The sequence below is a fragment of the Balaenoptera physalus genome, assembly GCF_965194825.1.
Source record: "Balaenoptera physalus genome assembly, chromosome: 1".
Lineage (NCBI taxonomy): Eukaryota > Metazoa > Chordata > Mammalia > Artiodactyla > Balaenopteridae > Balaenoptera > Balaenoptera physalus.
The window spans coordinates 116,598,665-116,606,391 of NC_138882.1; the positions used below are offsets into that span (position 1 = coordinate 116,598,665).

The 7,727-nt window shown below is 49.8% G+C and overlaps 1 long non-coding RNA gene across 1 annotated transcript in view; it reads left to right on the top strand.

The window, feature by feature from the left end:
• Positions 1-7,727, top strand: part of LOC309636613 — a 657,692-nt gene that overhangs the window by 136,567 nt on the left and 513,398 nt on the right. The gene's annotated exons all lie outside the window — the stretch shown is intronic.

The following is a 7,727-nucleotide window of genomic DNA, read 5'->3' on the forward strand; positions in this document are numbered from 1 at the left end:
CCTACAACTGCCTGTCAGCTCCTAAGCCAATCGCAATAATAACCGCTGGATCATCTTAAACGGGGCCAAACCGACGCTGGACAAAATCAATCTGCCATATGCTGGCTCTGAAGGAAATCCTTTGCAAGGTTTGACGAATTGCTTGCAGTCCCTCCAGCAACCCAAATCTGGCTGTCTTTCTTCCTCTTCGTCCCTGATTCTCTGCACCCCCTTCTCTCCCTTCTCTCTGAGCCGCTCCCCCTTCTATTTTACCCTTTCTCGCCGACTCCAGGTAATCTGAAATGGCACTGACCCTTCTCATCCTCTGATTACCTCTCTGAAGCATGAACTTGGGATAAAATCACACATCAGAAAATTCGCCGTAATTATTTTGCGATGCTATCAGCATCGATCAATCACGCGCGCGGCCCAGTGCTGGAATGCCCGGCGCAGCCCGGGACGCGGAGTAGCGTCCCGCCTGACTGACAGTTTTGGTAATTAAGTGATTGTATAGACCTCTCCGACTGTTCTAACAACCTTGTCAGGGCCTGTCTGTGGGCAGAACAAGCTGAAATCAATGTGCTTCTTGCTCTCTGAGCAGTTCTGATCGTGTACTCAGACTGATCAGGGAGGCGGAATCTGACAAAAGGAAAACAGCAGCTCTAAACGATCGGATTATGGGTGGTGGTGGGGGCGGGGAGGTATAAAGTTTACTTCTTTGTAAGGGGACGGAAGGACCAGAGGCGTAGATCAGGTCACTAGAGCTTCGCTGAATCGGGCGGCTGGCGGGAGGTGGAGCGAGAGGCAGGGTGCCTGTCACACCTGGGCGCCCGGGCTAGGCAGGCGGTACCTCGCCCACCCTCGGAGATGCGGGGCGCGGGTAGGGATCTTCCCCGGCTGCAGCGGAGGGGCCCGGCCAGGCCGCAGGGTGCAGCGTCCCAGCAGGCAGAAGCCACATTTCGGCGGTACAATACATTTTCGCCCGGATTAGAGGCAGAGGCGGGCGGCTCAGTGTAAATGTCAGGCAGCAGCTTTTAATAAAGGAATGTTCAGATTGTTAGATTGCGCTGTACAATGTGAGTTCTGTGCCGCACCCCTCCTTCCCAATCCTGCTTCAACCGCCCCCAACCCCCATTCCCGTCACACCTCGGCGCGCGTTACAAATATATTACATATTCAGAGTGATCTCGCCGCGGCGCCCGCGGGAGGGGCACACTCTCGGAGCTTAACATCCACCACGCGGAGGGCAGCAGGACGCCGGGGCCGACCGCTGGCAGCAGGAACAGGAAAAAGACCCAGACCGGCCCTGATCTGCGGGCGCTTCTTTTACACTCCTACCCTGGAATCTCGGAAAGAAATTCCCACTGGGAAGGAGATACTAAAAGCGCCGAGCTAGGAGGCGGGACCTCCAGTTCTCGGCCAAGGCGATCCAGTTAAGTGTATTTTAATTCTTTCACAACGGCCCTCCCAAACCTTAAAAACCTAACCAATTGCAGGCACACACACAAAAGGGGGAAGGGTAGCAAAATCAATCCGCCGAGTTCAAAGAGCCAGGGCGCGGGAGGAGGCTGCAGGGTGCTTGGCGCCGGGCCGAGTTCGCAGCGGAGGGTCCCATCGACCGCGCAGAAGCGGCAGACCCCACCCGAAAGATACCTGGCTCTGTGTGTGTGTGTGTGTGTGTGTGTGTGTGTGTGTGTGTGTGTGTGTATGTGTGTGTGTGTGTGTTGGGGAGCGTCACACCCTAATCCATCCCACTGCTTGCCTGTCTACTCTCCCCTGCCGGCCAAGAGCCTCCCATCCTCAGAGAGAAAAATGTGTGTGGGCACATTACGCACCATTAGGGAGACACTACGCTTTTAATGTGGCCTAATTAGTGCCGCTAACCGAGTAAATATTATTATATTGAATAATGATAATATGATGAAAATATTAATGCTTTTGAACTTTGCACGTGGGAGCCGTTCCTTCGGTACTCCCGGGACAGCCCAAGCACGCTCAGATCCACCAGCAAACGCGGTCCGACGCATCTCCTGGATGACGAGCCCACAGGCCAGCTCAGGACATACATGGGTCTTTGCAGACACATAAACCCACTTTGGGCCACGACATGCATCACCCACCATGCAAAAGACCTCCTTTCAATGGCGTCCTCTTTTTCTCTGGAGCAGGCCGTGAAAAGCAAACCACGCTGGGGTCCCTCTTTCCTGCACTTCTGTTCTGCACCCCAGGAATGTTGGAGTGTGCGTGCCGGGTGTGTTCCTCCTTAACAAGGGCAGCCAGACAGGTGGAGTTGCGGGAGGAGGACCCACTTAACTGGCATTTAAATTCACAGTCCCCCTCATTGCCAAATACTTATCCCTTGGGAATTTGGTGCAAATCAGGCATTTAACAATTAGGAAATGTGGAAGGCTCCTCAAAAATAGAGATTCGAAATCTTAATTCTCCTAGCCAGTTTGGAGGGTCAAGGGCATGGGGGAAGCGTGAAGGGGTTGGGTGGAAGGCTCACAGTGACAGGCAATGGTGTGCCGGCGTTCCAGTTGATCAGCATACCCACTCCCTCTTCCCTCCTCACACCCCACCCCATTCTTATGGAGCCCCAGAAGACAGAGACAAAGAGGATGGCTGTCCAGTGCTCGCTGCCTGAAGACAGGCCAGCTCTTTCCTGGTTGCTGGGCTGGACAAGGGCAAAGGCCTAAGAAGAGTTTTCAAAGTTAGGCGATCAGTCTGTCCGGGAAAGTGGGGATGCGTGGTCCCGGCTGGAGAGCGCCCCCTCTCGGGCCGAATTGCTTCCTCCCCGCTGCTTGAGGGCCCACAGTTCATTTCCCGCACATTTTGGGGCGCTTCTTCCCGGAAGCTACGTCCGCGCTAGCTGCTGCAGATCCAGTTGTTCTCCGGAGCAGCTCCTTCTCCCCTGCCGGGTGCGTCCGGACCAGCGATGGCCTCCTAGACACGTGTCCAGTTCAGCAGATCCTGGGAGAGAGCGGTTAAGCCAGGGTGAACCCTGGAGTTGGAGGATTTTGCAGACCCCCGAGAGGCTGCCAGAGCGGATGGAGACCGTCCTCCACTCCCCGCTTCCCTCGCAAGGTGTCTGGGAAGCTAACCCCGCCCGCACCGGAGGCAGGAGCCGGGGCGGGGAGCTTTCAATTTGTTCCAGTGATGGCTCTAACTTAATAAGGCGATTGATTAGCGCTCAAAGTGCCGTTTTAATTAACCGCTTGTTAATTAACATCGCAAATAAATTTCCCCTTCCCTGATTGGCATCTTCGCCCAGCGCTCTGAGGCTTTCCTTCCTCCTCTGCCTCGGCCCCTCCATTCCCTCTGAACCTCAAGAGTTGGTAGAAGAATCAACTTCCTTCATGAACCTTAGAGGCTTAGGAGTTCTTTTCATAGCAGGAGTGTTGGTGTCACACGGGGGCCCTTTCATTTCTCTAAAAGCCAGTCTTCAATGGACCATGATTCAGTTTAGAAGGAGTGAAAATCTCTCCCCACCTTCTCCCCCGGCCCCTCCAACTGCCTCCACTTTGTCGTTTTTTCTATCTCCACCCCTGACTTGGAGGGAGACTTCATTCTCCCTCCAGAATTTGGAACTCTAGAAAGTAGAAAGAAGTCGGGAATAGAGGCGGGCCTCCCCTATTCCGTTACAGTCCTGGTAGGAGGGAGCTGGACCATCTCTTGGGATCAAATCTAAGACTGTGTAACCTGCTGTAAAATTCTGCTGCTGAGGTCTGTGAACATGTGCGGTGAGTTACTGTTCACTCCAAGATGCTCCAAGAGTATCTTGTACCTTCCTGAAGCACACAGGAGAGCCCTAGAGCCAATATGCGCCCACACATTGTAGCCCAGCACCCCGGTTAGGAGATTAAAGGTTCGACAATTTTTGCACAATTATTACTCTTAGCTACCGTGTAAATCCCTATATTTAATCATATCCCTCTTTGGGATGCATCCCTTTTCTTTCATGACAGAACACACACTTTGTTTCCTTTAGGAAGACTTTCTGTTCCCCCCCATCTCCTCCCAGGGTTGGACTCCCCACTCGTTCTTTTCCATCCCCATTGCAGCAGATTCATGTTGCCATCATGGCATTGTGACAACTTCCAGCATGTTCAAACTCCTGTTAACTCTCTCATTCTCAAGCCCCTGGCACAGAATGCACATTCTGCAATGTTGATGGACTAAGTGAATGAACAAAATGAGTGAGGGAAGGAAGAAGTGAAAAAAATACGGCTACCGTATGTTACCTATAGCTAGAAATAATTGCCACCTTTGCGTTGTTCATCTGTCAAACTCTTGCTTCACATTTTAAGCAAGAAACCCTTGCTTCTATGTATAAAGAGCATATACATAGAAGGTCTTATTAGGTCATCACAAATACCCTATTCTAGGCAAGGGTGACTCTTCCCTTTAATAGAGAAGGAAGTTGGTGACCAGAAAGGCTAAGTGCCTTGCTCAAGAACATTGGGAAGTGGGAAAATGAGACTGAAACTCCCTCTTCCAGCATCCTTTCATTTACATGTCTACTTGCCTCCCTGCTGATTGCTGGGCACAGCACAGATCTAACCCCCAAAAGAGAACCAACTTCACTAGTTCTCTTCTGCTGCTGATCTTTGTGGTGAAGCTTACAGAGCTCACAAATTTTATTATGATGCGAGAACTAGCTCTCAAAACTTTTATTCCCCTAGGAAATTAGCAATTACATAGCCTATCACTTTAACCTGTTGTTCTGTTAAAACAGTTTTCAGTTACCTTATTCTTTTTTCCTACTTTACCTTTTCTCTCTCTGCTCCCAATCTCCACCCTCTTGGTTTCAGTTTAAGGGACTCAGTTTCCGTGTGTTCATGTCTTTTTCTTTAGTATTATTTTCCTAAGCAAATATGCTTCAAATCCTTAAGCAGTTGGAAATATATTGATAGGCTGAAAAAACAAAGAAGGAAAGCAAAGTATGCTTTCAACATTTCTGTAGCTTTGTAAACAGCGAGAGGTCACACTATCGTCAGGGAGTCAACCTTAGTAGGAGAGTTTATTTGTGTATCTGGCATCTTTTACAAAAAGAAACAATAGCAGGCTCTCTCGGTTCGGGGCTCTTGGCGCCGCCCAGTGGAGGGAAGCGCCTTTGCAGCCCATTCCTGTCAGTTGGCATTGTCAAGTGGATCCCAAGAAACGTTCAAATTAAATATGATAGGAAGAAGCACCAGTTCCAAGTTCACTGTAATCTATAGGTGTCTTTCTTCAAAGTTCAGTTGTATTTTTTTAACTGATGCTCCAGTTTAACACAATCCCAAATACCAAATCTGGATTGTAAAAGAGGACCACTGAGAGTGTATTAAGAACAGAACTTGTAAAAATATGCGAATGTTTGAATCATTCTCTGTAGTGGGGAGGGAGCATCTTTAGTGGTGGTCAGGACTGATGTGTCCTTCAGAGCCAGGAAGGAAAAGTTCTTTATTATTCATAGTTGGCAAAAAACTGCTTTCTCTGCAGGAATTCCAAAATCTTCCAAAAATTAAAGAATTCTCTTTCTCCCTTTGTTTCTTATTTTTAAGAAAATGAAGACCTGAAAGTGGAAGATCATTTTCAAACCTGTGTCAGGTTAGGGACTATATTTCTTTGTATGTTAAATTCAGTGGGAAACTGAGATTAAGCCAGTTAATGCATTTCCTTTCCTATATGTGGAATTGAAAATGTGACTGATCGGCACCCTGTTCTAGTTCTAAACTCTGATTTTTAAACGAAAAGTTAATTATGCTTGCTCTGCTAGAAAGTGCATGACTTCTTGGGTATAAACATCATATATACTCTCAGGGAAAAAATGGCAAAAGAGGAATGTGTCTGGGTAAAAAAGAACTGAGGAAAGTTAAAACACAAAACCCCAGCTGTGAAGAATTTTTTCATTAAGTTTGCCATCTAGTCTTTGAGTTCTTCTTTTGGATCTTCAGGCCACTACTAGCATTTCCTCTCTGGCAGGGACCCCCAAATAGAACCTTGATAATAAGCAAGGTCATATTTCCCCTCACAATTGTGGCTCCCCAAAGCTAATATCCTAACATCCCACCCCAAGAAATCTATGATCTTAACCTTTTCTTAAGAAAAGCTCATCTGAGACATTCACAAGGTGGGGCCTACTGGGCTTCCGTTTGCTTGGCTTTAGAGTTTTCACAAAATGAACAGTCCGCCCGTCCCCCGCCCCAATACTTCCACGTTCTCTCTCCCTTTCTTTTTAGATTTCATTTTTTCGTAGGGTCATATTTCTGTCTCCCCTGCTAATGTTGTGAATTATTCCAAGCAAAAAATCCTGTCGAACCGCCCAACACAAGCTGTGAGATCAGCCTTTTGAGCTCTTGAGTCATTTTAAGCATCGGAACAAAACAAAAAACAGGCCTAAATGAATTATTTATCAAGGTCGAGAATAATTGATTTGCGCACTGCCGTCAGTTCTGGATCTTAAATTTGTTTTCTCCCCCTCCCCACTTCCCACCCAGAACAGGCAGCGAGGGAAGTGCGGGTTGGAGTCCCGGGTCTGGGAGGAAACCTCCGTCGGGAAGTTGGTGGGTGATGTCTTAATGAGAAGAATCCGAATTGATATTTGAAGGGAGAAGAATGTGTAGCGTCCGCCTGCAGTTTCAGGCAGCCCCAGTGCCCTTCCTACAGAAGCCAACTGTGCCAGGCGTGCCGGGGCCCGGCCCTGTGGGCGGGACGCTGCAGCCTTCGATAAGAGAGATGCCCTCTTAAGTCCCAGGCCCTTGATTCCGAAATCCCGGGGCTCGAGGCCGAAGCCCGGCCTGCAGGCTCCCAGGAGGATCTGCCTGGCCAGTGCGCAGTTCTCGCTCCAAAGGCGGCTGATCCAACCACGCTCCAGGCGTCATTCAGGCTCTCCTAGGCTTCCCTGCCCAGGGTGGCTCGACCCCACCCGGCGGGCCCACCACGCGCTCCCGAGGGGCTCCCCGCACCCGCTCAGGCCGGCGTCGGCCTCTGCCTGCAGCTGGTTCCGTGTCCCCGCCTCGGCTCACCAACCCCGGCTCGTCCGCCAAACTCCCCTCGCCTTCTGAGAAAAGCGAGAGCTTCCTGGATCGTACATCTCCTCGCCTCAGTCTTCCCTCTCCCCGCTGTTCTCCTCGGAGACAGACCCGTGAGAAAACATGCACGAAGATGATAAGAAATAGCTCAACACGCCCTGGAAACAGTGCGGGATTTTTCTGGGTCAAACACATCGAATTCCCTAGGAAAACGCAGGAAGGATGAGTCTCCCACCTATCCCCTTCCGGACCGAGGGCTCACACAGATGCAGTTCCAACAGAAAGGCAATACTTTGTCCCAGGAGGTCATCTGCCTCCCTGACATCCCCCCCCGCCCGCCCCCGCCCAGCCAAGTCCTCAACAGAAAAAATACGTTCCTCGAAAAGAGACTTTCAGAACCGCAACTAAACCCCAGATTTCGGCCCAGCCCTGGGAGACTTAAAAGGCCATTTTCTACCATCATTCTGCACCTAGTCACGGAAGCGATGCCAGCCACTCAGATTCATAGGGTTCTTAAAATGGTAATTTGGAGTAAAATGTAACTCAGAGAACTTTGAATCATTCATTAGCACCTTATAATTACTCTGCTAATTAGGTTGACACGGCACTTAATCAGGAGTAATACGCCGTCTTGTCACTGGCATTTCCCATTACTCTGACATTCAACAAGAGACAGGTTGGAGACGTCCTAGAGAAAATAATGCAAGTTGATACCCTCCGACGAGGCGTCACAGT